General features: G+C 37.2%; 1 non-coding gene across 2 annotated transcripts in view; it reads right to left on the reverse strand.

Moving 5' to 3' along the window:
- Positions 1–9,429, reverse strand: part of LOC102774765 — a 20,124-nt gene extending 10,695 nt beyond the window's left edge. For both annotated transcript variants that reach the window (XR_001512388.1, XR_001512389.1), the window contains exons 1-2: positions 9,340–9,429; positions 200–309 (exon numbers count right to left, since the gene is read on the reverse strand). This is a non-coding gene — a transcript (uncharacterized LOC102774765). The remainder of the gene's footprint in view (positions 1–199; positions 310–9,339) is intronic.
- Between the last annotated feature and the right edge of the window lie 783 nt (positions 9,430–10,212).

Here is a 10,212-nt window from a genome sequence, read left to right on the forward strand (position 1 = left end):
TTGCTGAGAGGCCATAATGAGACAAGCAAATGAGAAGGCAGTCTCATGGCAAAAGAAGAGGCTTGAACTTGGCACCAACTTCTTCATCTTCTTCAAATAAATTGTAGGTCATAATACCTACATCTGACATTGTCTTTAATATTGATTAAAAATAAAAGAGCTAGTGAACATAAAAATATTTAAATATAAAAAAATTTACCTATCACCTTATTGAAGTAAAGTGAAAAAGGTCAACTCAAGTATGTATGCCTATTGCTTTTGTTGATGGAGACTAGAGTGTTCGGTCTTTCCCTTCTTCTTCCACCTGATCTGTAAGAAAATTAGCAGGCTGAGTGATAAATAATGTACAAGGATCATAAACTCAAATGCCTAAAGGGGAGTTGCCAGAAAACATTAAAGTAGCTCATCTTTAAAAAACTATGTTTATAAACAGCCCAGTTGTGACAATAAATGCCAACTGAATTTGGCTTTGGTTTCAGGGATTAATAGGTAACTGTGGTAAATTGGTACACAGTCTTATTAAAGAGGCATTATATATCGAAAGGAGCTAGCTGCAAAGTTTTTAGGTGATATTTCTTAATTTCAAAATACTGATTCAAAAAACATTTTTGATACTGTGTAAGCCAAACAAAAAAATGTCTGTGAAACAGATGTAGCCAACACTTTGCAACCTCTGTATTAAAGAAATAAGAATAAATTCTACGAGGGAACAGAACCTAGATTTTGCATATTCTAGTAAGTAGCACAGTGTTTTACACACAGTAAGTTCACAATAAATATTTTTTGAACAGCTAATGAAACACAAGATCTCAGGAGACTAGAGAAAACACAAAACAACAAATGAGCAGCCAATGGACAAAGAAAATGCCCAAAAGCCAGGGGTTTGCTGCTGCAGTGACTTGGGCATTTTGTAGTCTGTTACTCAAAAACAAATTACAGACAAGCAATATTTAACATGCAGTAAGTAGGGTATTATTTCCCATGAGCTCTTCTCAAAAGATTTATATGCGGATGAATTTCAGCTAACCAAAAGATACCTGAAAAAACTTACGCAAAAACAGTTTGAATTCAAATGGTAAAAACAAATGCCATTCATATCAGTAACAAAACTATAAAATACCAGACATAAAGTTTTTTAAAAAAAGCAGCATTGAGCATAAAACTGTGTGTATCTTCCCTAGTTATTTATGATTTAATAAAGGGTAAAACACACAGTCCAGTTGAGTCTTATGTTAATGAATAATAAACTATACTTTATGTGCAGTCATCTGTACACTGTATTTAATTAACATAAGTATCTGGAGAGTAAGAATAGGAACCCTCACTAAGAGAATTCCACAATATAAAACCTAACAAAATTAACTCACATTTTCCCTCTAAAACCCGGGGCTTCTAAGAGTGGCTCTCATCACCCTAAATCCGTTTCATCAACTATTATAATGTTGATAACACACTAATATTATGTACTTCAAATTATACACGTACCACATACAGTATGTTTTAGTGTGATCTGGGGATATTTAAAAATCTTTCTAGAAAGCACTTTAGAACATTTTGGAAGAAAAAAAATCTTAAACATACAACAAATGGGAACATTAACTTTTTTTTATTGAAGAAATAAATGACTTGCCTCTTAGGATTAAGCCTCGGGTTAATCTTTTACACTTCTGTATGATTTATTGATGGGCTGATCCACGCATATATTTATTTCATACTCTGGGTTGTAATCCAATACCATGCCATATTAATTGTGTTGCTCACATTGTTCACTGGGATCTCTTTCAGGTTGTTCTGTGTGTCCCTGGACCTAATCTCATCTTTTTGGTTTTGAGCAACTCCTGGCTTTCAGACAATACAGATCGCCAGCCTAGAACTAACCCTTTCTTCAAGGAGCCCTGGTTCTCTCTACCAGAGAATGGTATTTCAAAACCAAGAACTGGTGTCAAAGATTTTTTCAGTAAAAAAGCATTACACGGGAAGTGCTAGGAAGTGAGGTGAATGCTAAGGAGTACAGTTTAAAGGGGTTAAGATAAAAGTAACTATCATCTAGGACAGCTGTTCTCAATGTGTGGGCCGCAACCCTTTGGGGGTCAAACGACCCTTTCACAGGGGTCGCCTAAATACATCCTGCATATCAGATATTTACATTATGATTATAACAGTAGCAAAATTACAATTATGAAGTAGCAACGAAAATAATTTTGTGGTTGGGGGTCACAACAACATGAGAACTGTATTAAAGGGTCACAGCATTAGGAAGGTTGAGAACCACTGATCTAGGAGGTGCTGAAGGATCAAGAACACTGGAGATACCTAAATCAGTTTAGCAGAAAATGAAAGAAATGAAGTAAATCATAAATACTATAAATATTTAGATGGCAAAGGAATAAGACTATCTAGAATATTTTTCTTTTTTACTTTTAATCTTACATTACCTTAATACACTGTTAAGATGTTAAGAGTTAAATACAATTCTCCAAAGGCAGAGCCTACCCTGAAACCAAGCCCTAAGTGAGTGTCTGGGGAGATACTTCTCAAGGCCACTCTAGACAAATCCAGGAAGTGTTCTGAATTATCAGGGCCAAAGTGACTTACGGGGGAAGGGGGAGGAGAGAAAAGGCATTTTTAAAAAAAACGTTGTACAAGCAATAAGTGGTCATTGAAAAAATATTCACAAGTCATTTCTTTTAACAGTTCTAACATCTTTCTTGAAGTGAACAAAATACTCAATGACCCTCTGTAAAATCCTTAACTCCTCTCCTTGAGAAAAATCCTTCAAAAAAATCACATTTCATAATTTTTACATCTGAAAGGTCGATCCCTGGCATGTTATGGAGAACAGCTAGGTGCTCTCCTACGCTCTCTACCACAAAGTGAGTCACTCCACCACCAATCCTCCAGTCCTGGTGACTCCTCCCTCCCCAAGTCCAGCAATCACTAAACCGAATTCTTCCTATGCTTCTGTGATAACTTCCTCCTCCCAGCACATCATAACCATTTCCCACATAAAGTATCATATTATTCTCCAAACTGGTCTGTAAATAAGCTTTTTATATTTATTTTTATTGTTGACAGTATTACAGATGTCCCCCATTTCCCCCCTTCTTCTGGCACCTGCCCCAACCAAGGCCTTCAAGGCATTACAGTTTGTGTCCATGGGCTATGCATATCTATATATATAAAAGGCTAATATGCCAGTTTCAGCCCAATCTCCACAGGCCAGGCCAAGGGACCCCAACGGTGAACCTGCGGGGATTGGGCCGAAACTAACTCTCTGACATCCCCCGAGGGGTCCCGGATTGCAAGAGGGCACAGGCCAGGCTGAAGGACCCCACTGGTACACGAATCTGTGCACGGGGCCTCTAGTATACATATAAATTATTTGGTTAATCTCTTCCCAATTCCCCTCCTCTCCCCTTCCCTCTGAAATCTGTGAGATTGTTCCATGCAGCCATGTCTCTGGACTTTTTTGTTCATTAGATTCCACATGTAAGTGAGATCATGTGATATTTGTCTTTCTCTGACTGGCTTATTTCTTTTAGCATAATAATCTCCAGGTCCATCCATGCTGCCACAAAGGGTAAGAGACCCTTCTTTTTCACAGCTGCACAGCATTCCATTGTGTAAATACACCACAGTTCTTTTATGCACTCATCTGCTGATGGGCACCTGAGATGTTTCCAGATCTTAGCTATGTAAGTAATGCTGCTAAGAACATTTTAAATGTAAACTGGTGTTTTGAATACCTATGTTAACAGAAAGGCGTAAAAATGATTTGAGTGCCATAGGTATGTATAACTCTGGCAACTGGATAAGACTAACCACAGTAAAATTTCTTATTATGACCATTTCTGATCCATTATCTTTATAAAGTAAACACATACTTAGTTTTTACTTATTTCTTATTTATCCTTTTATGATTTTAATGATTTGGAAATATATTTATAGTTTTAAAGTTCTTGGGGTGCTAATTCTAATCACATCTGCTGACTCACACCTCATATATTTTTTATTTTTAATCGCAAGTTCACTTTCAATAGAAGGTAACTATTTTTGTCAGTTTACGTTTTAAATTGAATATACTAGCATTAGTTAGTAAAATGATATAGGTTTAAAGTGTACAATTCTATAATACATCATCTGTATACTGTATTGTGTGTTCACTACCCCAAGTCATGTCTCTTTCATCACCATATATCCCCCCCTTTACCCTTTCCTGCCTTCCCCCACCCTCATTTCCCTCTGGTAATGACCATACTATTGTCTGTCTATGAGGTCTTTGTGTGGGTTTTTTTTTCCTTAATCCCTCACGTTTTTCACCCAGCCCCTCTACCCCTGCCCCCCTCTGACAACTAGGAGTCTGTTTCTACTTTGTTAATTTTGTTCTTTGGATTCCACATGTAAGTGAAATCATATGGTACTTGTCTTTCTCTGAGTGGCTTATTTCACTTAGCACAATACTCTCCAGATCCATCCATACTATCACAAAAGGTAAGATCACCTCACACCTGTCAGAATGGCTATCATCAATAAATCCACAAATAACAAATGTTGGCAAGAATGTGGAGAAAAGGGCACCCTCGTGCACTGCAGGTGGGAATGCAGATTGGTACACCCACTGTGGAAAGCAGTATGGAGTTACCTCAAAAAATTTAAAATGGAACTGCCTTCTGCCTCATAGATTCCATTTCTGGGAATTTGATGGAGAAAGCCCAAAACACTAATTCAAAAGAATATACACATCTATGTTCACTGCAGCATTATTTACAATAGGCCATATTTGGAAGCAGCCCAAGTACCCATCAGTAGATGAGTGGATAAAGAAGCTGTGGTAGCCCTATCCGGTTTGGCTCAGTGGATAGAACATTGGCCTGGTGACTGAAGGATCCCAGGATCAATTCTGGTCCAGGGCACATGCTCAGGTTGCGGGCTCGATCCCCAGTAGGGAGTGTGCAGGAAGCAGCCAATCAATGATTCCCTCTCATCATTGATGATTCTATCTCTCTCCCTTCCTCTCTGAAATCAATTAAAATATATTAAAAGAAGAAGCAGCAGCTGTGGTACATTGACAGAGGTAACTATTTTTCTATAGAAATCCCATGTAGGTTTTAGAATAGTTTTGCCAACCTCTTCTGGACACTGTCTACTTTGCAATTTCCATAATATGGAATAAGAGATGTGACACTTTCTACTGAATTAATTTTCTTACTTCATGGCTTGACAGCCAATTTATAGTACAAAAAAAAAAATCACTTCACTTCAATGACGCCCTATAATCTATGAAGTCATTTGAAACTACAACCAGGAATCACACTTAAAACTCAACCACAGAAATCACCAATGCAAATAAATGCACACAGGCACCAAATCAAATAACAGAAATCTGGCACTCTCTCTCCGGGGAACACATCCCTGCCTTTCCCTTTCCCTTACCTCCCCCCAATCCCCACCCCTCTAGGCCTGTAATTATTAGCTTCATCACTCCCAAGCTCCACTGGCCCTTCCTTTACCTCTGTAACTTGTTTCCTAAGCACATTTCTTCTAGAAATTACTTCTTCTACCTCTATAATTTATCAAATAAATGTTCTCTTACAAAAAAAATAAAATACATAAATCTTCCACAGAAGGGCAAGTTCACAGAAACTTAGGCAATAATCACCTCCTTAAAATTCTGCTTGGACGTTGCTGGCATTTTTTTTTTAACCTCACTCATAAGAGACATGCCCATTCAGAAAACATCCTGAACTCAGAAACATTAAAATGTGTGTGTATGGGGGGTAAAGGATGTGTATCTTAAAACCAAGAAAATGTAGTATGTAAGGCAGAAAGCAAGTTTATAACTTAAAATGGGAACCACAACTGGCTGAAAAGCCAGACAGTATCTACAGAGGGAGAAAGCATGTTCCTGCCTGCACCAGCGCACACGGAAAGCCAGGCCACCTGAAGGCTCAGGAGCACACTGGAATAGAGCGCCCGCTGCAATCTACCTCCACATTCCAGTGAGCGTGACAGCACTTTCTCACAGGTGGGATCCTTATAACTCACTTTCATTACAGAACAAGTTCCCTTCCAAATGACTCAATACGTATTTCTTCAAATATGTCAATTTAACATCTTCTTTCTGATGACTTGAAATGGCTCTGCTTTGATTCACTACATGAGTTTATAATGAATTCTCAGAAGACAAACTTATTTCAAGCTACCCCTCCTCCAGGTACAAGTGCACACACACACAAATAATACCAATTAAAAATAAAAGTTTTCTTAAATACAAATCTTACTGCCCTCAATCACAGAATTCTAAAATAAAAACTGAACTTTATAATAGACACAAAACATGCTAAGATCCAGTGAAGTTTAAAAACCAACAAAACCAAGACTAAGAATTTGCTGACAATATTTATCTCATGTTTTTGGTTTGTCCTTAAACATTTTAGAAGAAGGGGGAAAAGGAAATGAAGAGGGAGTATGCTCATAAAATTTGTATCATGTTCACAGACGACACAATGAATTACTAGGTGCATAAACGGAAGTACATGAAAGAGGGAAAGGTATATGAGATAGGCAGTCCCTGATTTAAGGGCAGCCTATACATACGGACACTCATTGTGGCATTTTGAAATTTTTCCCATCCTGCCAAAATGCCACCAGCAGTAGATAACCACTCACAACACTCTGAATCACTCCCTCTGTGATCACATTAGACCTCCTATCTGAACCTCTGCTGAGCCAGCTGCCTACACCCTGAGGAGCTTCCGCCTATTCGGTCAATTCTGTTCTTTAGTTACTGGACTTGGTATTTTGATATATTCACAGATTTTTTTAAGTTGTTGTGGGCTAGTCTAACATTTAGACTATCATCTCTGTGAGTATGAATTTGAAACTCCATATTACCAACTTATATTCAAATTTCTATGATTCATACTCTTCTGGAATTTGACTATAAATATATCCAGCATGAAAAACAAGTCCAGTTCTCCTTGCTAACTGTGAATGTTTGTATAGTTAAGTCAATATACATATAACAAATAAAATTCAAAAATTCAGATCTAGCTACTTTAGATAAGGCTGCAAAAGGTATAAATTAACAAGCACTATGCTGAATAAAATTCTCTTTTGAGTTGTTAAAAAAGAGACAACAGGCCAAGATGGAGTCACTTGTGTTAAGTCCCAAGTCAGCAAATCAAGGCTTAATACCTCACGTACAGTGGGGCCTTGACTTACGAGTTTAATTCATTCTGTGACGGAGCTCGTAACTCAAATTACTCATATGTCAATGCAACAGTGAACGAGTAAGACACGTGATGCTGGGCTGATGTTGTGGCGTTCACTGTGATGTTCGCTGCACCAACTAGTGGTGGGGTATCTGAAGCTGGCTCATAACCCGAATTTTAGCTCGCAACTCAAAGCAAAAAATTGGCCAAGGGACGGCTCATATCTCGAAAAACTCATTAGTCGGGACACTCGTAAATCAAGGCCCCACTGTAATTGCAATTTCAGCCTCTCCCAGGAATGTAACCTATAACCAGTCAATCTGAAATTAGCTGATCAACACTAATGAGGTAATCTGTCAGACAGACCCATCTTCCCCTAAAGCAGTGGTTCTCCACCTTGCTAATGCTGCAACCCTTTAATACAGTTCCTCATGTTGTGGTGGCCCCCAACCATAAAATTATTTTCGTTGCTACTTCATAACTGTAATTTTGCTACTGTTATGAATCATAATGTAAATATCTGATATGCTATCTGTGTGTTCCGATGGTCGTGACCCACAGGTTGAGAACCGCTGCAAAGAAAGATGACCTTGCCTGAAACTATTGGCTCTTTCCTAACAACTTCCTTATCTGGCCCCACCTTTGCCTATAAAAGCCCTTCTTACGTACAGCCCCAGTATCCGCTAGATGGGATGCTGCCTGATTCTTGAATCACTGAATAAAGTCAATTAGATCTTCAAATGTATTCAGCTGAATTTTGTTTAACAACACAATTTAGATGCATATTTCTCTAAGGAATCAACTTCTATGAATTCAAATATAAAGCTGTGAGGAGTCCAGGTGACTAAAAGGGGTCTATTTCAAAGATTCTGACTAACCTAAATCTTTTGTTTACAGTATCCCCAAGACTACCTATTGGTTAAGATACCAAATAAGTGATATAGAAAACTTCAATGACTTTAGCCAAATATTGACACACACAAGACTGTTTTCTAAATATATTATACAAAAAGTAAATGTACAGAATACTAAGACTGTGTACAACTATTTCACATGGTCAAAAGAAATATATTTGTGCTTTTAAAGTTCAAGGCCAGAGAGTATTAAGATTTAAGGATATTTACTTTAAAGAGACCGATAATAAACATAATAATAGAGTAACAATAAGATAATGGAGTAAAGATAAGAAAAAGCCCAATCACTTTTACCTCAAATTTGAGGTAAAATGGAAATGCTTTTTATTTCTTAAGTAACTGAAATGCAACTAGATTATGCAAAGTAGCCAATTCAATTTCATAATATAAAAAGGTATGGATATAATCAACAGGTACATTTATTAAACCCTACTTTTTACTTACTCACGGAAAACGAATGGGAAAAAGTGCTCTACTGTCACCACTATAACAGTGTGGCTGAAACACTATCTTATCAGAGACTCCTAAACCAATTTGAAAAAAAAAAAAGCTACTCAAAGTAACATGACCATTTCAGTGTTAAATTCTACCTCTCCCAACATTTTTTTTTAATGAGTAGAAATCCCAGATTGTTAAATGCTCCTATGCTGATCAACCTTTGGATGGATCCCAGATTGTAGGATCCATCTCTGTTTTAGTCAGTTTCATCTCAAGTTCCTAACACCATACCTTGAGAGTATTCATAAAACATTTGTTGAATTAAGTCAACCTATCAATTGGATTAACTGTTTACTGGTACTCTTCCGACTTATTCTATTTCAAACCAAATTGTACATCTGAAAAATCTAAAATTTCTCATACACTTTTGAAGTTTGTCCTTCTATTCATGAAATTTTGGGAAAAGCTCTCACTTTTCCTTTATTTTATCCCATTTATTTAAAATCAGGAGTGAACTATTTGATTTTTTTTTTCAAGTCTATTTCAAAATGTACCAAAACCACATGGAAAATTTCTTCCAGGGTTTTGAATATCTAGAGACATTGTGGTCAGGAAATAATGGTACAACCCTTTAAAGCACCAGGCCTAATTAGAGCACCAGTGGGCCTCCAAGGCTCATGGTGGTGCTTCCTGTCCTTTTAAATGTTACCTGCAACATGAAGTTCATTAAATCTAAGTAATCCTCACTTAAAACATTAAAGCACAGGACTTACCATTATAGGTTATTCTTGGCTTTGTTAAACACATCACAAGATGTAAATCCATTTCATCTGAGGGTACAAATTTTGAGCATACAGGGCACTTAAATCCTAAAAAGTAAAAGAGAACCATGTTACTTAACTATTCTGAATATCCAACTATGAGTTTTTTACAAGCATGGAAGATAAAGAGCATTTCAAACTTCAATATTACACTTATAATATTATACTACTTATGTACAACTTGGGGTATTACAGTTTGTAACTGTAATATCCAACTTAAATCAGTTTATGAAGATCATCCCATTTCCAATAAAACAAGTTCAAGTGAGGAGAATTTGGTTCACTACAAAACTCCCCTATCTTTTTCTAATTTAAGGGCCTAATCGCTCTCATATCTCTCTCATTTTTTTTACATTAACCTGAACTTATGATTGTATTCTAACTGTGCTGTGGAAATTACCTTCCTCAGCTCGGTATAGAACAATTTGAGTCACGGATTTTTTAGCTAGACTTAGCAGTACCTTAGAAACTACTCTACTTTTAAAGATTTATCCGGTGAAGAAAGTGCAGCCTTTCAGAACAGCAAACTCAGGTCCAGAATCTAAGACTGCTGGCCTCTAGTATAGTGGCCTTTCTGCCACACCATGCTACTGAAGTCACAATGGGAACAGAAAATAGCAGCATACTTCTCAGGCAATCTGGACACCTAAATATTAGCTAGTTTCCTACACTATTCAATCTGCACTACTAAGTATTTGCCTGAAGTACTCTATTGAAAAAATAAACGGTATACAGAGAAAGAATGTGTTATGCATTCAGCTCTATCCTGCCCCTCCTCACCAAGGGGACCTGTCCCATCCATGGTTCCTTGCTATTTCCCTGCTG

Source organism: Myotis davidii, unplaced genomic scaffold (genome assembly GCF_000327345.1).
Source record: "Myotis davidii unplaced genomic scaffold, ASM32734v1 scaffold168, whole genome shotgun sequence".
Taxonomy (NCBI): domain Eukaryota; kingdom Metazoa; phylum Chordata; class Mammalia; order Chiroptera; family Vespertilionidae; genus Myotis; species Myotis davidii.